Genomic DNA, 23,147 nt, shown 5'->3' on the forward strand with positions numbered 1-23,147 from the left:
TCCTCCACAGCTCCTCCCTCGGCGCTTTTCAGCAGCTCCGCAGCCCCCCAGCCCCAGCCGGCTGCGCTGGTGGCCCGGGGGCTGCAGGCATTTTCCCAGCGCTCTAATCTAACAGCACCAGTGGGAATGTTTACAGCACGCTGCCACTTGAGGGCTTATCAGCCCCGCCGCCTATCTCCCACCGCCCCAGCCTGATAAAGGGAGGGGCTGCTGGCACCCGGGGGAAGCGCCCGGAGCAGGGGACGGAGCTGGGGACTGGCCAAGCAAACCCAGCAGGGCTGCGGGACTTCTCCAGGAGCCCCTCTGTGTCACCGAGGATGTGCTGGAGAGAAGGAGCAGGGCAGATCCTTTCCCGAAGGGTCCCTCAGAGCAGCTTGGGAGCAGCAGCGGCCAGGCCCGGGGCAGAGGGAGCATCCCGTGGAGGGGTGATGGGGTGTGGGGGCACGGAAGCGCATCCCTGGGAAAACTAGAGGCGGGTCATAGGGTCATGTAGGTGGGAGTATCAAGTCCAAGTGTTATCCCAGCACTGCCGAGGCCACCACTGCCCCACGTCCCCAAGTGCCACATCCACACGGCTTTTAAATCCCTCCAGGGACGGGGACTCCACCACCACTGCCTGGGCTTTGCTGAAGAAATTTTCCCTTTTATCCAATCGGATCCTCTGCCGGTGCGACCTGAGGCTGTTTCCTCTTGCTCTGTTACTGGGGGGGAAGGGTCTGACCCCACCGCAGAGGGCGGCTCCAATATTTCCATCAAGGAGCCAACTGCTGACACCTGCCTGCCCTAGGAACAGTTTTTCCCTAAATTCCCTTCATCAGCTGGGGGTAAAACGCAGCTCAGCTGGGGCTGCACTCTCTGCGTTGTGCCGGGGCTGAGCTGCAGCATCCTGGGAGCGTCCGCACGGATCCTAAATGTCCCGCTTATCCACCTGCAGCGCTTAAACCGAGCAGAGTTCGAACAGACTTAATTTTTTTTTTTTTTTTTTTTTTTTTTTTTAACTTTAGGACAGGCAGGTGCCCTGACGTGTCCTTGCGGCTACCAAGCAGCCTCTGTCCCCCCTGCGCATCCCTGGCTCCCGGCGCTCCGGGCGTGGGACACGCCACGATTGCCCTCTAGTGGCCCCCGGCCCGGGCAAGGGGCGCTCGGGTCGCGGGGGCTGCGGGGTCCCGCTCCCGACCCCCCCTGCCCCCGGCCGGGATCCCCGCCCCGCTCAGCGCACCCGGTCCCTGTCCCCTCCGCGTCCCCCGGGCTGTGCCAGGAGCCGCCGCTTTTGGGATTCGGGCTTTTCCCGGGATCTGGTGTGCAGCACGCCTGGCTGCAGCCCCCGCACGGCCCTTGTGTCCCTACCCCATCCCTCGGGCTGTTCCTCAGCCTGGCAGGTTCCCCCAAGCAGGGAATCTCAGACTTGAGGGTTCAGAGGGTGGTAGGAACAGGGAATTCATTCTGGAGACTTCCCCGGCTTTATTTTGAATGTTTTTAGTAGAATCACAGAGTCATGTAGGCTGGAAAAAAGCTTTAGGGTCACTGAGTCCAACCAACCCTTCCAGTCACCACAACCCCCCAGGGATGGTGACAAGCCGATGCCAGTGCTTGATAATCCTTCTGGTGAAGAAATTTTCCCTAATATCCAACCTGAGCCTCCCCTGGCACAGCCTGAGGCTGGTTCCTCTCCTCCTGATGGCTGCTGGCTGGGAGAAGGGAGTGATGTTTTAATAAGAAAGTGGCTGCTGCTCCTGCCAGTGTGGCCAGGAGGGATCCCCAGGTCCCACGTGGGATCCAACAGAGTCTCCCAACACAAGAAGCAGAGGAAATGGAGAGGTAAACTCGGAGAAGGAGGGAAGTTTGCAGAGGGAATGGACTGGGATCCACTCCTGGCATTGATGGAGGGCGTGAGGACTCAGGGAGAGAGAGGCTGGAGAATCACTGCGGACTTTCAGCAGTGCTGGGAGAACCACGCACAGCACACTCTGCCCGTGTTCACCCTCCCCCTTTATCTTAACACGGACCTTTTGGAGAGCAAAACCATCCTGCTCTTCCCAGAGCTCTGCTCCCAAGGTGTTGTGCTGAAGGAATCTGTCCTCTGGTGGGGCTGGGTGCTGCTGTTCTGCTCCCTGCAGTAACAGGAACCGTTTGCGTGGCTTGGCAGGACCTGCTTCACCCCAGCCAGGAGATCACAGCCCCATTTCTCATCTATGAATAAATCAATACAGCCCTGGCAGGGCTGGGAACACGAGGGAATAGAAAGGAAGGTTTCCTTCCTGGAATGCTCCCTCCTCGGTGGGATCTCCCAAGGGACCGGGCAGAGGAGAGGGTGAAATGTCCTCCCGTTCTCTGCCGATGTTTCTGGAGAGGTTGGAGACCCTGGGCTCTTCCTCCAGCCCTGGTTTATGTAGGACAGGGATGGGCAGCACTGGGATCATGATCCCTGCGTGTCCCACGGCCTGCCATGGAAAAGGGAAAGGGCATTAGGTAGGACTTTAAAGTGCTTGGAATTTTTTAATATGAAGGTGCCACTAAGGAAAACCGTAGATAATATCTTTTTTCTCCCAAAAAAGAAGGGCAGTGAAGATGTGGGAGCACATCCCCAGTGTGTGCAAACCACAGACTGGACTGTGACACTGAGCACAAACTGCAGCCACGGGTGCCAGGTAAGGGGAAAACGAAACTGGGCTGTGGATTGCAGGGAAAAACACAAGGGCAGGGGCGAAAAACCTAAAAGAAGAGACTGGGAAAGTGATCTAGAAAGTCAGAAGAACAGGTGGGGAAAAAACCCAACCCCAGGACAATAACGGGGGAGAGGAAATAACTGGGAGAAAGCAGAAGGAAGTGGAGCCATTGCAGGGGGTTTATTGCTCTCACCTGGTGGATTTTATGTCCTCCATTACCTGAATCTGTCCCTGGGTGACTGTAGGGTTTCATTAACTCCCTCTGTGACCCCCTCAAGGGTTTATGGCCCAGGACAGACCCCAGTGGCCATCACCATGCAGAGCCAGTGTCCCAGCAGCCCACAGATGTCCCCAAGCCGCAGCAGCACAGGGGCCCCTCGTGCCTCTCCAGGCTGCAGGGCCAGAGCTGGTGGTGCTCAGACGTCATTGCAGGGGCCTGGGTGGTGTTTCCATTCCTGCCCTGGAAGTTTGGAGCAGAATAGGAGCACAGGAACATCCCTTAAAGCTGATTTGGCAATGCAGGAGTCGCTTGTGTCCCTTCCCACAGGCAGAGGGGGAATGAGGAGGTTTTGGGGAGGTCGTGAGGAGCTGGGCAGGGACAGCTGCAGCTGAGCCCTGTCCACAGCCCGTGCCTGCCCTGGGGCTTTTGCCTCGCAGGGAGAACAGGGCTGAGGGACTCTCACTTCTGGAGCTGCGGGCTCTGACTCCCATCCCTCAGTGAGCCCAGTGCCACTCGGTGCTGTATTTTGTGCCTTCCAGACTGAACTCTGGATCCCCCAGCTGCCCCTGCCGGGGCTGATCTCCCCTTCCCTGACCAGCACCATCCCCCCCAGAGGCTCCCAGCCCCCAAACCCAGTTCCCCTGTGCTGTCAAGGCCCTGCCCTGCAGATCCCTCCTCCTCTGCAGTCCTGGGCTGGGTGAGGTGCCCTTTCCATGGACACCCAGCGGCAGCTGCTGCTCAAAGCCTGCTGTGATGCTGTGCCAGCCCTCCGAGCGTGGCTCAGGGCACCTCTCCTGCCCACCGGCCTGGGGGGAGCAGGAGCCAAGCCCTGGAGCACAAAAGGGGCTGTGTGGCTGCTGTTTGCCCTCCGAGAGCTGGAGGAAACTTGGCAGGGAGAAGAAAGCCCTCAGAAGCTCCTGGGACAGCCGGGATTTACGTTAAGCTGCTCTCAGGAATAAAGGGAATCTTGAGTGGGAGCAGGTACGGCAGAAGGGATGTGGGCAAACGGGATTTGTCTCCATATATCCGAGAGGAGCAGTTCACTGTCACAACTGCAGTTTATGTGCTCGTGAATTGCCTTTGTCACCTGCGGGAGGCTGGTTCTGCTCCACTGAGACACCACCTTTGGTTTCGGAGGGAGTCTGGAACAAAAACACCTCAGCCACGTATTTTTAACCTGAATGTCTTTAACTTCAGAGAACAGCAAGAAGGATTAAAAGCCCCAAAACCTCTGTGAAAGAGGGCATGGTGCACACATCTGAGCTGCAGCGCTGGAGAACGCGGAGGCGGCCGATTGGAAAGAGGGGCAGAAGGAGAGCGATCTGAGGGGCACAGAGCATGGACCCCCCTCTCCTCGGGGCAAGGAGGGCTCTGGCCCTGTGCCAGTGTCCCGGGCTCAGGTGAGATGAACTTCCCTGGGGGCGAACAGCCTTGCCGTGAGTTTATTCCGTGCAAAGGGCGGGGCCCTGGGTTCTTTCAGGGTTGTGCTGAGGGCAGGCTCTCCCCGGCCCAACAACGAAATGGATCTCCACCCTGGCCGGGCTGAGCGGGGCTGAGCCCGCTGTGCGGCTGGGACGTGGCCAGGAGGACGGTGGTGTGTGCTGGCCAGGCCAGCACAGAGCTGGCATTGAGAGCCAGGAGCCTGCCAGGCAATCCCTGGATCTCAGCTCCCTCTGGGAATGCCTGTCCTGGTGGTCCAGCGCTCAGAGCCTCACTGTGAGCGCTCCCAGGCAGAGAAAGGCACAGGGAAGGCTGAGGAGGGTTTTCCACAGCATCTCGTGACTCCTCTGACAAGTCAGATCCACGTGAGGGGATTCTGCTGCTTGCTTAGGCTCTCCTGAGACCCACCAGCATCTTGGGAATTGTTTAGGCTGGAAAAGATCCCTAAAAATCACCCTGAGGGAGATGATCTCCCCTCTATCCTGGCTGTGAAACCCCACCTGGAGCATTGCACCCAGGTCTGGAGTCCTCAGCATGGGAATGGTGTGGATCTGTTGGAGCACATCCAGAGGAGGCCACAGAGATGCCCAGGAGGCTCTGGAGCCAGGCTGGGAGAGCTGGGAGTGTTCACCTGGAGAAGAGAAGGCTCCAGGGAGACCTCAGTGTCCCTTCCAGGGCCTAAAGGGGGATTATAAAAAAGTGGGACAATGACTTTTTCCAGGGGCAGATGGTGCTAGGACAAAGGGGAAGGGCTCTAAGCTAAAAGAGGAGAGATTTGGATTGGATGTTAGGAAGGAATTGTCCCCTGGGAGGGTGGGCAGGCCCTGGCACAGGGTGCCCAGAGCAGCTGGGGCTGCCCCTGGATCCCTGGCAGTGCCCAAGGCCAGGCTGGATGGGGCTGGGAGCAGCCTGGGACAGTGGGAGGCCTCTTTGCCTGTGGCTGGAATGAGATGATGAACATCAGCTCTGGTTAAACAGCCTGGAGTGCTGGGGGAGCTTTGTGGGGCTGCTCTGGGCCTGGGGCCTGCTCCTCTCCCCAGCCTTGTTGGCCAAGAACATTCCCTGGGGTCACCAGCTCCCTGCTGCTCTCCTGGCCCTTGGCTGCTCCCCAGATTCCCTCTGCTCCCCCCGATCCCAGGGTGTCCCTTTGTGCCCCCCCTCGATCCAAGGGTGTCCCTTTGTGCCCCTCCCCAATCCCAGGGTGTCCCTTTGTGCCCCCCCCGATCCCAGGGTGTCCCTTTGTGCCCCCCCTCGATCCAAGGGTGTCCCTTTGTGCCCCTCCCCAATCCCAGGGTGTCCCTTCGCTCCCCCCGATCCCAGGGTGTCCCTCTGCCTCTCCCGATCCCAGGGTGTCCCTTTGTGCCCCCCCCCCGATCCCAGGGTGTCCCTTTGTGCCCCCCCTCGATCCAAGGGTGTCCCTTTGTGCACCTCCCCAATCCCAGGGTGTCCCTTCGCTCCCCCCAATCCCAGGGTGTCCCTCTGCCTCTCCCGATCCCAGGGTGTCCCTTCACCCCTGCTTTCAGCCATTTGGCTCCCTGTGCCAGCTGCCCAGAGTGCCCAGAGCTGTAAAATAAACCCAGAGTGGCACCATTCCCTGGAAGAAAGCAGCTCATGCCCCACGTTCCCTGCTCTCCCCTTTTCCCTCCTCCACCTCGCTGCTCTCCAGGAAATCTCGTGACCGGTGATTTATGGGCAGTAAAAGGGAGAAGGAGCCTGACTTGGGACTTGCTTTTGTGAGGCCTCGGGGGAGTTTTGTGGGGCTCAGCTTGCCTGGAAGGTGCTCGGTGCTGGTGGCTGCAGGTGGGAGAGCCTTGCCCAGCGAAGAGGGGAAGCAGAGGAGCGTGAAACTGTGGGACTTGCTCAGGCAGAGTGGGCAGAGGGGGAGCAAAACCGGCTCGTGAGCGCTCTGAAGTTGAGGATGGCTCCAGGCAGAGCTGGCCCAGCTGCAAGCCATTCTCCAGACAAACTAACTCTTGCCACCAAATGTCCATACGATTTTGTGGCTCTGCTCTATCCATCACGCCTAATACGTGGCTGCATAAGCCAGGCTTAAGTAATGAGTTGTGACAGGCTGTACATTTCTGGGTGATTATGGCATGTGTCATAAAGCAACGAGCTGGAGGCAATAATCCCCTGGAAACACATGGCCCCGGGGTGTCCTGTTACCCTTCCGAATGCGAGTCACAAATGAAAAAGTAATGAAAACAGCCAAGAGCTCGAGCCACAGGTAGGGCAGGGCTGTCGGGGGATCAACCCTCCAGCCCAGGCCGTGGGGATCGCTTAGATCCAGCACCCACTGTGCCACCCCACGGGTGCTGCCGACAGCCAGGCCCTGGGTGCTGCCGCTTCTGCCGCCAGGATCCTGGAGAAGCAGCTTTTCCTTGGTGCTGTGAGGGTTCTCCCGGGCTGTGCTCACCCCCAGCTCACCTGGGTGCTTTCTCTGCTCTAAACCCGTTCGGTGAAAGCTGAGCTTTCACTGGGCTGGGCTGCGATGGCCCCAGGGGGTCCCTTCCAGCTCAGGGCGTTCTGGGATTCCTCTTTTATTCCCGCACTTAAGGTGGAGCATCTCGTGAGTGGTTTGGGATAACAACCTCGCCTTTGTTACTTGGGCTCCAGAACTGGAGCGGGATCTCAGAGGGGGGAGGCTGAGGCTGGCACTTGGCTTTTCCTTGGCTCTCCATCTCCTGGCCTCCACTCGCTGCACCCACTCCTTTTCCAGGGAATAGGAGTTTTCTTTCCAGAGAAAGTTGGGAAGAACAACTCAGGGAGTGGCCTGGAAGCACAGGGATGTGCCTGTCCTGCCTTTTGGACACAGCCGGGAGTGACCCACCCTGAACTCAGTGTGGACCTTGAGCACGAGGTTGGACTTGGAACCTCCCAAGGGCCCTTCTGAGATGGAATTCCCGTGATTCCATGGAATCGGTGCATTTTTGGGGTGTTTAGGAGCAGAAGTTGCCTCTCTTTTCCATGAAATCTCACCCACAGGGAAACCACTGCCACCAGGAGAAGGCACCAGTCGTTCCATGGGGTTTTATCTCCTTTCTCAGCCTCATTTGCATCAGACAAGGGATTGATCCAGAGGTTTGTGGGAGGACTTTCACCACCACGTGTGTGATACCAACAATCGTTTCTGTGGCTGTGCAGAGAGTTCCAGCTCCCCATGATGAGCCCAAGAATGTCTCCAGCTCCCTTCTCTCCACAGGAGCAGCAGAAGATGCTGGGAAATTACAGCATAAGTTTATTTCTTCACTCTTTTTTTCTCTTTTTGTTTTCCCCAAGCTTAAGGAAAACTCCCAACAAAGAAAACTTCCTTTTTCCCCTTCTCACATCAACACGATTTGCCGGGTAATGACAGATGGAGGGCCAAGATGTGCCAAATGCCAGCCTGGAAAGGTAAAAAGCTTTGATATTCCACAGGATCCAAGGCCTGTTTGCAAATTTTGGGCTTTTCAGGAAAAAAAACTTGTCACCAGTTCGATTTTCTTGGCTCGCCAGGAGCGGAGTCTTTTCTATCAGCTGCCTCAAGTTTTTGTTTAAGAGAGAACTCAAAACTGTTGGTGGAAATGAGGGGCTTTTCCTCCTCTTTTCCTCCTGTGGGAAAAATCCAGGCTGAGGAACTCCAGTGCCTTGAGAGCTGACTGAAAACTGCAATTTTTTAGTTTGAAAACAACAAAATGAGATTTCCCCCTTCTGCAAAACAATTAGAAACCAGCGTTTTTCATGCAGGAAAATTGGACAAAAGCAGTTAAGTATGGAGGAAGTCTCAAATGCTTCCTGACTCTGGGAATTTTTTTTTTTTTTTTCAAATCATTTGTTTCAATAAAAATCTGACATTTCAATAGGAGAAAATGTTTTGTTTGGACTTTTGTGTACATAGTTGAAATTTACCAGCATCAAAATGCATTCTGACATTTAATGTATAATAATATGTCATGAGATATTCGAATATGCTTCAAACAAAGGGGTCCAGAGAAATAATGCCTAGAGTGAAATGAAATATTCCAGATCTGGAAAGTTGAGGAAAAGCTTTATCCCTCTTCAAAAATTTCATAGAAATGGACAAGTTCTTGCAAAAGATTCTGATTTTGAGCCAAATGTGGGTTTGGAAGGACCTAAGAGCTTCACCTCCAGGAGCTCTTTGATGAATTCCTTTGGATCCATGGCTCTCCAGTTCCACTTGGAACTCCAAAATGGGCTCTTTTTTGGTCATTTCCTCCAATCAAATTATCCCTCCAGAAGGAAAGGCAAAATTGGTCATTATCCTCATTTTACTGCCTGGGAAGCCAAGTTGTAGGGAGGGAGAGGGGAGGGGAAGCCAAGATTTAGTGGCCAGCTCGGTGCTTCCCACGCTGTGGATGCTCCTCCAAGCCCGGGCGAGGCTCTTCTGGGGGAGGGGCTGGGGGAGTGAAAGGCGCTTTCCTGGGGCTCTGCTGGGCTGCATCCCCAAAGAACTGGGATTTTTACAGCAGGGCTTCTTACTTCAACCTATTGCCATTGCCCAGCTGCGTTTTGCCATTCCCAGTTTGGTTTTGCCATTTCCCAGTTTGATTTTGCCATTCCCAGTTGAATTTTGCCATTCCCAGTTTGGTTTTGCCATTTCCCAGTTTGGTTTTGCCATTTCCCAGTTTGATTTTGCCATTTCCAGTTTGATTTTGCCATTTCCCAGTTTGAATTTTCCATTTCCCAGTTTGATTTTGCCATTCCCAGTTTGGTTTTGCCATTCCCAGTTGAATTTTGCCATTTCCCAGTTTGATTTTGCCATTCCCAGTTGAATTTTGCCACTCCTCAGTTTGATTTTGCCATTTCCCAGTTTGATTTTGCCATTTCCCAGTTTGGTTTTGCCATTTCCCAGTTTGATTTTACCATTCCCAGTTGAATTTTGCCATTTCCCAGTTTGATTTTGCCATTTCCCAGTTTGAATTTTCCATTTCCCAGTTTGGTTTTGCCATTTCCCAGTTTGATTTTACCATTCCCAGTTGAATTTTGCCATTCCCAGTTTGATTTTGCCATTTCCCAGTTTGTTTTTGCCATTTCCCAGTTTGATTTTACCATTCCCAGTTGAATTTTGCCATTCCCAGTTTGATTTTGCCATTTCCCAGTTTGATTTTGCCATTTCCAGTTTGATTTTACCATTTCCCAGTTTGATTTTACCATTTCCCAGTTTGATTTTGCCATTCCCAGTTGAATTTTGCCATTTCCCAGTTTGATTTTGCCATTCCCAGTTGAATTTTGCCACTCCTCAGTTTGATTTTGCCATTCCCAGTTTGATTTTGCCATTTCCCAGTTTGGTTTTGCCATTTCCCAGTTTGATTTTACCATTCCCAGTTGAATTTTGCCATTTCCCAGTTTGATTTTGCCATTTCCCAGTTTGATTTTGCCATTTCCCAGTTTGAATTTTCCATTTCCCAGTTTGGTTTTGCCATTTCCCAGTTTGATTTTACCATTCCCAGTTGAATTTTGCCATTCCCAGTTTGATTTTGCCATTCCCAGTTTGATTTTACCATTCCCAGTTGAATTTTGCCATTCCCAGTTTGATTTTGCCATTTCCCAGTTTGATTTTGCCATTTCCAGTTTGATTTTACCATTTCCCAGTTTGATTTTACCATTTCCCAGTTTGATTTTGCCATTCCCAGTTGAATTTTGCCATTTCCCAGTTTGATTTTGCCATTCCCAGTTGAATTTTGCCACTCCTCAGTTTGATTTTGCCATTCCCAGTTTGATTTTGCCATTTCCCAGTTTGGTTTTGCCATTTCCCAGTTTGATTTTACCATTCCCAGTTTGATTTTGCCATTTCCCAGTTGAATTTTGCCATTTCCCAGTTTGATTTTACCATTCCCAGTTGAATTTTGCCATTTCCCAGTTTGATTTTACCACTCCCCAGTTTAACCTCCCTGGCAAGGAGCTGCCCCCCCGGAATGCCCGGAACATTCCCCAGTTTTCCGTGCTCCCCCCCGGCAGCGCGGCCGAGCCGGGGCGGGCTCGGCCTTGGGGGAGGTTGTGTCCCGTTTCCTCCGGCTCTCCTTGATCCTGATTTCAGGAGAAGCTTCCTGAAAGCAACGTGACAAGTGGCGTTTGTCCCGTCACAGTCAGGCTTTGTCCCGTCACGTCACCCTCCAGAGAGCTGCAACCAGACTTGAGCGTTCAAACCTGTTTCCTTTTTATTTTTAAAGTGCCTGGTTTTCCCCCAGGGAATCTCTGTAGTCCTTGGGAAGACTCAAGGGTGACAGAATAAACTGATTTTTTTTTTTTAATATTAATGAGTTTAAAACTGGTTCAGGCTGAAAGGGAACATTGGGAACACAATTAATTTGATTTTTTCCCCCAGTTCCTATTGGAAGCAAATAAATAACCTTACGGAATGGCATCCATAAGGGGATTTTATCATGGAAACAAGTTTTAATAAGCAAGGCACTGATGTGGGAGCTCCCTGCACGCTGAAGAGAGGTCTCTAGTGAGGCAGCTTTAGCTGGAAATTGATAATTAATGCAATTTCCAAATCTCAGTTAATCACAGCAGCTTTGCCCTTGGGGCACGAGGCACTTTGACCCCAGACCTTGGGGGAGTTTTGGGATGGGCTGGGCTTGAGGCACCTGGAGCAGGATAAAGTCCCACCTTCTGGCTGCCAGGGCCTGTTCCTCTCCTTGGCAGAGGCCGCAGGAGGAAGTCTCCACAAGGTCAGCTGAATTCAGATATTTCTGCTTTTGTTGTCCTTTTCCAAGCACCGTTCCCACTGCTGCATTTGCTGCTGGAGCTGTGTTCCCATGCCGCTGACGAGTGGGAGTCTGGCCATTCCCAAATCTTCGGTCTCCCAGCGCTGTTCTCAGAGGGATCCGACTCCACAGCTGCCGGGAGTGTGAATGAGCAGGGCAGCTCCGAGGTTTCACCCAGCTGCAGTGACACCAAAATCATGGGCGAGGAATCCCTGCGGTGCCGTGGCCGCCGGAGGCAGGGCCAGCCGCCATTCCCAGCCTCTTTCCAAACACTCTGACAGCGGGCGAGGCGGGAACGAGGGAAGCAATAAGCTGGGTCCTGGGCCACAAATGAGGAATTAATTGAACACTTGCTTTTAATTTCCCCCCGTCCTGAGCCCAGCTCGAGATCCCTCTGACAGTGCTCTTCCCACGGGAGGAAAGGGGCGGGCTGACGATTTTTCCCTGTTGGTTGGTGCTTCCATCGTTTTCTGTTTGGTTCAGGCTCTTTCTTGCCAGTTCTTTCCTCTTTTCCCACCAGCTCTTCCCCTTTTCCAAGCGTGGGGAGCTGGGAGGAAGATTTGGGGCTCTGCCTTTAGCAGTGCTGTCTGTGGGAAAGATGTCATCGGTATCAGGGAGTGGTGATTTAGTCAATCCCAGAATTCCAGAATGGAATTTGGGTGGGAAGGGACCTCAAAACTCGTCTTGTTCCAATCCCCTGCTGGGGTCACCATCCCAGGCTGCTCCAAGCCCTGTCCAACCTGGCCTTGGACACTTCCAGGGATCCAGGGGCAGCCACAGCTGCTCTCAGTCAGTGATAACAATTCCTCGTTATCACATCCTGTGCAGTACTTGCAGACCGTGGGCTGTTTCATGGATTTAGGAGTGTTTCCCATCACATCCCGGCTTTCAGCTCTGGATTCTCCCGGTCTGGAGTGACTCCAGGGAGGTGCTGTGATCCTTGGGAGCAGGTGAGTTCAAGTTCAAGGGAATCTCCTTTTCCCAGGGGATGTGTCCTGCTGTGGAAAAACATCTGCTGCTGTAGGAAAATGAGCTTTTCCCTCACCTCCCGGTGTCCCTGGCACTGGGAATTCCCTGGTCCTGCTCCTCCCTGGTTTGCAGCATCTCTGCCACCTGCAAATACGGGAAACCTGCTGGAAACGATGGGAACAATATTTCTGTGCCCGAGGAGAAACAGGAACGCTGTGGGCAGTTAGGGGCTGGTTTTCCCTCCCCATTTCTTGGTAGAAAGGACCCACGGACACCTCTGGGTCCCTCCCATGGATCTCCCTTCCAGCTCGGATATTTTAAGCTGAATTCCTCTCTTTGCCCTCAGGACTGGGCTTCCCTCAGCCCTGCACCGGGCAGGGTCTGGCCTTTCCCAAGGCCATCCATGGCCTGATGGTCACCACGTCGCTCCTGATTTCAGGGATCACGTTCCAGGAGCACATTTTGCAGCAGCATCTGGAATTGCAGAGGAGATCTGAAGCTTTCCTTGCCCTTTTTGTCTCTCCCTCTCTTCCCCCAGCATCGCCCGGCCCCAATTACAGCCCGGGGCGCTCTGGGAGGGGACATTCAAACCCAACAAAGCCCCGTCCCCCGCCCTACAAAGGCGACATCTCCTGGGCTTGTGCCCTAATGAGAGCAAATTTTTTGTCCAAACATTCGAAGCGAGGAGGTGCCTTCTCCTGCCACCCCCTGCCGGGGTTAATGTCATTATCCAGCTGGCTCTGGTTGGGAATTAAAACAAGGGCATTCCCTTCTTTTAATGAGAGCTGACAGTGGCTCCAGCACTTCAGAAGGGAATTAGGGAAGGAGGGATGGAAGCGGAGTCTGTCTCCCTGGAGCCTTATCCACCGGCGCTGCTGCCCCGGGGGATCAAAGGCCACTTACCTGCTGCTGAGCACCAAAGCCCTCGGGACACCACGCTGGAATAACGATTTTAGCAATCCAAGGCTCCGCTTTGGCACTTTGGGCATCGTGGCCAGCTCTAAAATGGCATTTTGGAGTGTTAAACCTGGCCGGGTTTTGGTTAGGACTCGGTGGAAAGAGAAAGGTTTTGGTGTAGCCAGTCTGGTGAAAGTGCAGCAAGTGAAATGTTGTGGAGAAAACGATGCATGCATATCTATTTTAAAGCTGGTTTTTTTAATGAAAAACTCTAAGTTTTCAATGGAACCTTTTTGACTTCAGGTAAGTGCTCCAGAGAAGGCGGTTTATTTTTAGAAATGGAAAAAAAAAAAAGAAAATTGCTGATCAGAAATACCCACCAAAACCTCCCTGCATCGTATCACTGAAAACAGCGAGCTCAGCCCGTCCTCCTCTCTGTCCCAGGATAGGTTTGATTAGAAACGTCAAAAAAATGCAGGGCAAAAATGTGAATTTTTAATCCCATTTTAAAGGACCTTTACCCATGCGTGAAGTCTCCTTTTGAAGTGCTGTAGTGGCTCTTGCCCGATCTGCTCCGAGCAGAGATGCCCAAACAAAGGGAACCATTTGCAGTGATCGTTACTTGCGGCAGGATGCCAGAGGACAGGAGCAGGAGCTCCATTTCCTGGGATGCCAGGGGAGCTGCTGGCTGTTCTGGAGGTGGGGAGGAGACACTGAGCCGCACAAAACAGAGCCCAGGCTGTGAAAATGGATGGAACGGGCTGATTGCAATGATTGCAGGGAATTTTCCTGGGGTTTTTGGGTGTGTTGGAACAGTTTATAGCTGCCCTTTGAAAGGGATTGGGAGGGAAATGAATTCCCAATCCATGGACCACAGAGAGGATGCTCGCTGCGCTGCTCTGCTATGGAGCTTTCAGATGGAGTTGAATGATTTCAGGATAACTTCAGCCCAAATCCCACTATTTCATGGAATGGTGTCCTCCTCAGGAGCACTCCAGCTTAAAATTCACGCTCTAGCATAAATTTTTTGTCTAGGAATTACTGGCATGGAGCTGGGGAGGCAGGATGCTTGCTGGAAGAAAATGGGAGAGTCAATGGCTCTGTGGATATTTCCTTTCTCAAAAGGCCAGGCCAGAGGTGCTGCAGGGGACCTGGTGGCTCTTGCCATCCCCTTGGTGGCACTGGGAGACAAGGGACAGCAACAGCAGCTTCAGGGCACTCCCAACACCAGGAAAACCTGGAAAAATGCATTGCAGTTAAAGGTGTGATGGGGGAAAAGAAAAATCCCTTTCCTTGATGTCCATCACAGAGGGAAAATTCTGCTTTTTTCCTTTAATTGGAAAGCTGAAAATGAATAATTAATTTGGAAACGAATGCACTTTTAGGCTTCTGGATGAGAGGCTTTCAGTTTCCAATGGAGGGGTGGCAGAGCTTAGGGAAAGCCAACACTCTTAGGGGGAAATCAGCCTGGTTTGGTGCTTGGCTCCGGAGCGGGGCAGGGCCACGGGGGAGCAGCAGGGAAAGGAGCATTAACGACCTGAACCCACTCATCCATCCCCGGCAGGGCCGGGGGTACAAATGGAAGTGGCTGGGGCCAGCCCAGCCCAGCCCAGCCCGTTCCCTGCAGGCTGGGAGGGGGAGCCGGGCAGGAATCCCCGGGAGCAGCCGGGCAGGCAACGCTCAATAAACAGCCAGCGGTAACCCAGCCGTCTCCAGCAGGAAATCAATCAGATGAGGGGCCTTGAGGTTGGCTTTTTCTCTGTTTTTCCTCCTCCCTTCCCCTCCTCTTTTCCATTTTCCAGGCAGGTGTCTGAGGTGAGGGCTGCGGGAGCCGTCGCTGCTCGAGGCAGCCGCTCTGCTGTTCCCTCTGCTCACAGCCCGTGGCTCCGGGGCTTTGTGCTTCTCCCGTCCCCCATCCACTGGGAAGCTGGGGCTGGGAAGGCTGCCAGGGTCACAGTTTGAGCTGCTTGCATCCCAAAGGAGGTGCATTAGCCCTGGGTTTGGGCCTGACCAGCAAGAGCCAGAGCAGGGCATGGAGGTTTCCAGGCTCGGGGTGAAGGAGAGGAGGGTTTGGAAGGATGTGCTTGCTCTGGGTTTGGCTTCTGAGCTTGAGCAGAGATGAGGAAAGGCTGGGAAGGGATTAAATCCAGCTCTGGTCAGGGAAAACCACTGGAAGCAAAGGGGCAGCACGAGGGGTTTGGCAACAGGAGAGCAGAAAATGGATAGGTCGGGCTTGATGGGTTCTGCGGGACTGGCTGTATTTGGGATTGCACCCAGCCAGGGGTTTGGATCTGGGGCCTGAGGGTGACCCAGCTTTGAAACCAAATCTCTGATCTTTATATCCTCTTTGTTACTTTCCCCTGGTGGTTTGTGACCTTGCTTGCCTTGCTCCTGACTTAATCCCCCAAAATTCCAAACTGCCCAACCCTTTCCACTGCCAGCTGCACAGAGCCCTGAGCATGGGAGGAGGAGATGGCATTGGCTTAGCCAGGAATTGCCAAACACCACCTTTGCCAAGATGGAGATGAATGTAAGAGATCAAACACCACCACAAAATTGGATTTCAAAAAGCTCTCTGCTTTGAGAACATCAGAATCTCTGGTGCTCTGGGCTGTAATGTCGTGTTCTCATAAAGCAAAAACTGTCTCAGCCAAAATATCGGGTCTGAAATAGCTACGTCAGGCAGCAAACCAGTAATTCTGCCTGAATAACCACGAAGGGAAATGACACCGAAGGCAGCAAAGGGAGTGTGGGGACAGAGCAGGGGACAGATGGCCCTGAGACCAGCTCCATATCCCTGCGGAGGTGCTGGCAGAGGGAGAGACCTTGATATATCATCTGTCCCTTTGAACAATCCCAGGTCAGCCAGGCAGCTTCATTCATCTTCTCCCTCCGGCAAGGAAAGGAGCAAATTCTCTGCCTGGTCTGGATTCCAGATGTGTGGCAGTACCTGGGACGCTGACTCTCAGCAGAGCCCTTGGATCTGGAGAGCACCGGGCGCTCCTGACAACAGCAGCCAGCACATCCCTGGGGACAGGCAGAGCTGCTCCATCCTCTGGAGCATCCTGGGCCATCTCCTGGTGGAGTTCACTGGTCACCAAGCGGGTACAACCTGCACAACTGCTCCTTACCTGCTGCAAACACAAAGTGTCATTTAAATTCTTCCTCTGACCAAAAACTTCACACCGTGGTCATTAAGACCCAGCTACCAAATCTGCCTCAGCTGCTTTTAATCATCTGGACATCCCCCCGAGCTCCCAGATGCCAGGCTTGGCTTTATTCCCCTGCAGGAACTTGTTAGGCTGTCAGCCCTGAATGTTCCAATATCCCAGGTGAGGCACCTCCCAGCTTCATTTAATTATCTATCTCCACTCCTACATATCTATCCAGCCTGAAACCCAGGGTGAAATAGATGGCTTGGAAAGGGATGGATTGAGGGGTGTTTGCTGTGCCTTTTGTTCTCCAACCAGCAGGTCTGGGTTTGAAACCACAAGCTGACAAAAAGGGTCGTGCTCAGTACCGGGGGCTCGTCCATCTGCCGCTCGCGTGTCTGATCTGTGCAGGGTGTGTTGGGCCAGCTAAACCTGGGCTTTTCTGCTCTGTGAACAAGTCTGATGTTGGCAAAGGAAACGTCATCCTGGTTCATCGTTTCGGGGAGGGGTAGAAGGGAATTGGGCACGGAACATCACCTGGATGGGTCAAAGGGGTGGCTTTCCCTCTCTTTGTCTGGACTTCATTTGGATTCTGCAGGAGGAAACTCTGCAGTTTCGTTCAAGCCAAACCTAAATGGAAACATTATCTACAGAAATGTTCAGAATGCCTTGGGTTGGGGTTTTTTGCCTGCCTGCACATGATGTCATCTTTTAACACTTGTCTGTGTGAGGCACCGCGCCTGCCCTGGGTGAGCCCGGGGCGGCCGCAGCGCTGCTCTGCAGCTCGTGCTCGGCTGGTCGTGTCCCCAGCTCAGTCCCCGGCAAGGAAAGATAAGGCCCTAAGTTACGTCTTTAGCTCTTGGCTGCGTTTCCTGCTGCCCCCAAACTCGCTGGAAACAGGGAGAAAGATCCTCCAGGGATTTTTCTGCAGTTGCCTTCGAGCAGAGACTTTGCCAGGCTGGGGCACCCTCGCTCCCTGCTGCAAAGTCCAGGAGGTGCCACTGGCTGTGACAGGGACAAGGTGGGCTTGGAAACCGAGCACATTTCTTCCAAAGCCTCTGCTGTGTGCTCCCTGCAGCCCATCCCGTTCCAACCCCCAGCCCGCCGCTGTTATTTCAGCAATCAGCTGCAAGACAAACCAGCTGGCCCCTGCCGAGGTGTGGAAAGTCCACCGGGGGATTAAGCTGGTCTTACCATCAGTCCTCACTTGTGAAAATACAACCTACTAAGTTTTCCTAGATGATGCAGTTTTCAATTGCTTTTGTTTGCTTTTCAGGCAGGTCTTAAATCAGGCTGTCAGTCAGGCTCCCTCCGTGCCCCCGCCTCGCCTCTGAGGCGGCTTCCAGGCGCTGCTGCAGGACCTGCAATCCCTTTCCTATTGCCATTTCTTTTTGGGGTTTTCCCTCCCCCTGGTAGGAAGGGAGGGGCTGTGTCTGGCACAGCGAAGCCTGAGCTCTGCAGCTCCTTTCTGGAGCTCCCAAACCGGGGTGCCAGGCACCGATGCCGGCAGGGCTGCAGGGGGGACTGCGGGGACACCGCGGTGGCGCTTGGTGTCTCCGCCTCTCCAGCTTTCTCCTCCATCATCTGCGATGCTGCAGACTCTGAAGAGAGGGTGGGGACATCCTATCAGTGTCCTACAAACCTCTCACCCCTCTCTTCACACCTGCGAGGGGAATTTCCCGGGGAAAGCTGAGGGAGAGGCTTTATCTGCGCTTCCTCCCGTCCCTGGGCTGTTACATCCCTCTCCTGGCTGCCGCACGTGTTTGTGCAGCGTCCCGCGGCGAGGGAAGAGGTGAAGTTTGTTAGAGCTCGTTGCTGGAGTTTCCAAAAAAGGGTGCCACGGTTTTTTGGAGGGCGAAGGAGTGGCTGGGAGGTGCAGGGAGCAGCTCTGGAAGGTGCAAGCTGCGAGTTCAGCGGGGCTCGGCTCGGCCCCGCGCTCCGTCCCACCAGGCACATTTTTATATTTGTTTAGGTGCTTGAGCACAGCGCTGTCAGCACGTGGGAAAGGAGCTGGTCCTGCCGGAGTGTGTGCAGCAAATCCAACACAGCCCAGGCAGAGATCGACTCCGCCTGACATCTGGAGCAGGTCGGTGCCTCCGGGATGCAGCAGAGCTGCTCCGTGTACGTTCAGGGAGGATAATCCAGGATTTCTGGCCGTGCAGAGCAAGCCCTGACCCAGATCTCTGGGCATTAAGTTGTCTCTCCAAGTCGTGGTGCACAGGTCCCTCTGGCAGAGGTGGCAGACCTCCAAGGACCTCTGCAAATCTGGCCCAAACCTTACTTGCAGCCACATCTCTCCCCCCGCCCCGGCCTCAGTGTTCCAGGTGTTTTCTTCCGCCTTTGTCTCATAACACAATTCACAAAGGCCAGAGCTCTTCCAGATTTGGGAATGTGGGCGCCAAGTCCGCTCCCAGCAGCCCCCTAAATCCTACCCCTCCGTGTAATTCAAATCGCAGGGGCTGCGCCTCGGGGACGGGGGGGAGGCTGCTGGCTTTGAATGTCACCCGGTTAAGGAGCGCAGCGCGCTCCCTCCTCCCCCTGTGCGGACAGCAGAAGGCAGGGGACGGACGGGGTTTGAGCAGCTCTGCTGGCTGCAGGAGCCGATTCCTCTGCTGGGACTGCGGTAACACAGAGCTGCTGGAGCTGGGGTGGTGCTCGGAGTCAGGGCTTGCAGCTCTCCCCGCGCTCCTGGGGGAGCACCGTGCTGAGCTGCTGGCGACTCTCACCTCCGATAAGGGAGGAGGCAGAGAAAAGCCAGGGCCTGTCTCGTCCTGGAGGGGCTGGGTTTGGGTTCAAGCGGCGCAGAATGGTCCCTTCCTGGCAGAGAGGTGTGTCCTCCCGCTTCACCTGCACAAAACTGCAAATCCTGCTCTAATACACCCCGCTGTTGCCCCGGACAGGCAAGGAATCATCCCGGAATGTTTTTCTTAGCGCAAAGTGTGGCTACCCGGGCAGAAAAGCAAAGCAAGGCACCCTAAAGCTGCTCGATGGCAGAGGAAGATTTGGGAGTGCTGATATCCAAGTGAGTGGTGGTTTTCTGGCTGGCTGTAGGATGGGAGAAGGAGCTTCCCAGGCTTTTCTCCTGCTCTGGGTGATGTGGAAATGGCTTGGGCAGCTGAAGAGCCACTGGGCAAACACGTGGTCCCTGCAACAAGGTGAGAGTCTGCCCCTGACTTTAACAGCTAAATCCACAGGAGCTCCTCACTCCAAGCCTTGAGCTGGTTTTACATCTGATTTTAGCCAAGCTTGAACAACGCTGGCACTTAGATAAAGCTTTGTTTTCCTTCTCTTCTTCGCATCTCCTCCCAAGCAGCCTGGAGATGATTGGAGAAAGCTGCATCTTCCACTACTCCAGTGAGTCAAGAAGGACCCAAATTCCTGGTCTTGATGTTAGACTGGCTTTGTTCTGTGCAGCAGGAATAAGAAAAACCCCGACTGAAACACGAAAGTGGCTGTGCTGTTAAAGGCTCCAGCCCACGGAAGGAGGGGAAATACATTTTCTCCTGTGCCAAAGCGAGCTGGGACACCAAAATCCCTCACCTCGCAGGCCCGATGTGAAAGCCAGGTTGCCTCCCCTCCACACATCTGCAGCACTGCTGCTCCCGGTGCCCCCAGGGGAAAACAGGGCAGCAGCAAGCCCTGCCAGCTGTGTCCAACAGCACAGCACAGCGTGGTGCCAAGGCCTGGGCACTGGCAGGGGGCAAGGCTGGGGTGCACAGCAGGGCTGGGAAGCCTTGGAGGGATGCTCGGGATGAGAGATGCGTTGTTGCACCGTTGGCAGCACTGCTTGAGTGGCTTCATCCCTGGCAGCTTGAGCAGGGGTTTATCCAATTCCCAAACTCCCCAGGGATGTGGCTCGCTCAGCTGCCTCAGCTCGAGGAAGGAGAAGCATCTGGCTGGTGTCAGAGCTGGTTGTGGCCGAGAGAGCAATGAGGCATCGCTGCACTGTGCCTTGAGCCGGGATCTGCTGATCCGGGACCTCCTGGGCTGTTTGCTCCCAGGATATCTCCCAGCCACTGCTGCCTGGTGCCCTTGGAAAGCTGCTGGATTCATTGCTGGTGTTGCTTGGAAAACCCTGCTCAGGCATCTTTACCTGTGAGCTCGGCTGAGACTAAAATAGGAACATCTCAAGGAATAAAAGGATTCCTGAAAGAACTCCAGACCACCTGCCATGGGATGCCAAAGGGTTCGTGTTTAGCTGAACCCCTCTGCCCATGCACCAGGTTCCCTGGGAATCTGGTTTTTAACCTGGGACAGAAAAATGGGGAAAATGGCAAAGGTTTTATATTTGATCTGGATTAACCAGGAGCATCCAGAGCCAGCACCACTCCCCAGGGGACAGCTGGAGGCAAAGCAGGCAGTGCTGTGGGATACACATGCCACTGCCATCCCACTCACTGGAGCACGTCTTGGAAGGGGATTTGGGGATTTTGGAGCCACTGGAAGCAGAGCTGGCTGGGAATCTTTTTGCTAAAGCACGTGTTGGAGTCACTCGGTCAGATGGAACCTCTCAGAGCGATGTGTGGTGCCTGCCAAGGCTGAGGCTGGGAACTCTTTCCTCCATCCAAAGGGAGAAAAAAGGGGATCCAGGAGGAGCAAAGGCTTTGCAGAAGTGCATCCAGGCTGAGTGCTGGCTCCCGCTCTCTGCAGTGGCCACAAGCACAAGGAATGGCTGTCACCGACACCTCCTTGGCCACCCGAGAGCCCTGACGTGGTGCCAGGACCTGCCATGGTGTGGGTGTCCTCAATGAGTGACATTCCCAGAGCCTCTTGTTCTGTGCATGGTGTCTTGGATAAAAGAATTTAGGTTGGAAGGGACTTTCAAAAGTCCTTCAGTCCAATCCCCTGCCACGGGCAGGGCCTTCTTCAACCTCAGAGCCCCATCCAGCCTGGCTTGGACGTTTCCAGGGATGGGATGAGCTGGCAGTGGGCAACGCTCCTTAATCCCCACCTCGAAGCAGACCCTTGAGCCCAAGCCAACCCCACTTCCAACACCCTATGCTCTCCCTTCCCTTTCTCTTTTAGGAAAATCTTGGAGGCAGCCACTTCCGTGTGGTGGGAAACAGGAAAATTTGGGGAATTCTTCAGCAGGCCATCAGCGTTGCTGCTGCCCTGGGCACGGGAGAGGCTGCGCTGAGGGTGAGCGCCTTTCAGCTGCTCCTCGGTGTAAATCTGACCCACGAGCTCACCCAGCTCATAGACACTGCCTCCTGAAAAGGCAGTAAATCACCCAAAACCCTCAGTCAGAGCTGGCTTGGGAATGTTTTATGGTGGAATTAGAATAATGAATGAGGAGCCTGCTGTTTGTGTTAGTTTTGGCTTGCGAGCTGCAGAAGAAGTCTGGCGCAGAGCTCGGTGATAAACTCTCCTCGCCAGCGGGCCCTGAGGTTGGAAACAACTTTTTAAAGCCTCCAGGGCCCAGGAGGGTGAGAGGCTGGCACAGCACGAGCTGAGTGAAAGTTAGGGCTGAGATAAGAGGCCTGGGTGTGTTTTGGGGCAGGATGAGCCCTCGCTGCCGGAGGATCCAAGCTCTCCAAAGCTTTGGACACTGTCCTCCTTGGGCTTGGCCCACCACATGCTGCAGGAGCAAAGTGAGTTGGCCAAACCTGCAAGAACCCAGCTGTTTCCATGCTGAGGAGCCAAACACACTGGGATGCTTTGGGATTGCTCCACACCTGGTGGCAGGTCACCCACCACACATTCCTGTCCAGCTTTGCTCTCAGATCCCTGCTTGAGCTCGGGGGGATAAAATGAGCTTTGTGCTCTGACTCTGCCAGAGCTGCAGGGGCTGGAGAGAACTTGGCTGTGGTTTTCCCGAGCTTTGACGTGGGTCTGGATGGCTCCTGAGTGGCTGGGGGAAGATACTCTGGGAAAACCCGAGGAGCTGCTGGTTAGTGGGACACAGTCCAGATGGATGGGGAGCATTTCTGCGTTAGTGTGAATGATCCAGTCATGCAGTTCCAATGCATGATCCCTAATCCATGCACGCTGCAACAAATTCCCAGGCAGGGCTTCCAAAGAGCTGCAATTGCCTTCCCTTCTCTGCATCCAGGATTTTATTTCCTGGTGGTCCTTCTTGCCCCCTGACAACTCCTGCTGCTTGGTTCTGAGTGGGACACTCCTTTCACCAAGGTTTAGGATCCTTCTTCTCCAAATCTTTACCCCAGCAGATGGACCCAAAATTCTCCCACAGTTTTACCAGAGGTCAAAACCTGGCAAAACTCACAGTCTCATTTTTGCGTCCATGGTTGATTTTCTACTTCTCAAGGGCTGTAATCAATGTCATCTTTCCAGAAGAAATCCCAGCTCACCTGGCCTTGCCGTTTCTCATCTTTTTGGTCTTTTTTTTTCTCTGGATTTTTGAACTTTGCTTTCTCAAATTGTTTAAAAAGACATGTTTGATGATGGGAAATGACTCAGAGCTGCACCGAAGCCTCTTCCACCTGGTGAGCCATGAAACGCAGTTTGCAGGTGGAGCCTCGCCTTTGGTCTACGTTGGATAAGCTGAAGCCTTTGTGGGGGCTGCTTAAAAGCTGGGATTTGAATTCCCAAAATTCGGAAAGGGCAGAATTTGCTGCCCTGCTGCATCTCCTGTGAGCGATCACAGGGGAAGGGTCCAGGCTGGGCCTCGGCGTCCCCACGAGCCCCAAGGCCGTGAGAGTCCTCCCCGAGCCCGTGGGCTCTGGCGCCCGCTGGGCGCTCGGGGCAGACACAGGCCCCGCTCAGCTCCCCTCGCTCAGCGCCAGCCGGAGCCAGGCGGGGAGCGCCGCCTGTGCTGAGCTCAGCTCAGCTCCTGCAGGCCCGGCTGCGGCTGCACGGGGCCAGGCAGGACTTTTGGTCGTGTTTTGAGCTGTTTGGGATGTCCGGCAGGAGCAGCGGGGCTTGGAGGGAGGAGAGCAGCGTGAGGGATCCCTCGGTGTCCCCTGGTGCCACCCCAAAGCCACCCTGGTGTCCCCACAGCCACCACCCAGCCCGGCCTCACCGCGTCCTTCCGTGGCCCCTCTCCTCCTTCCCTGAACCCGACCACACTCGGTTCGAGTTGATCCCGGGTTTATTTTGGAGCTGGATCAGCCTCCCCTGAGGCCAGGCCCGT

This window comes from Coloeus monedula (assembly GCF_965178545.1).
Source record: "Coloeus monedula genome assembly, chromosome: 18".
Taxonomy (NCBI): Eukaryota; Metazoa; Chordata; class Aves; order Passeriformes; family Corvidae; genus Coloeus; species Coloeus monedula.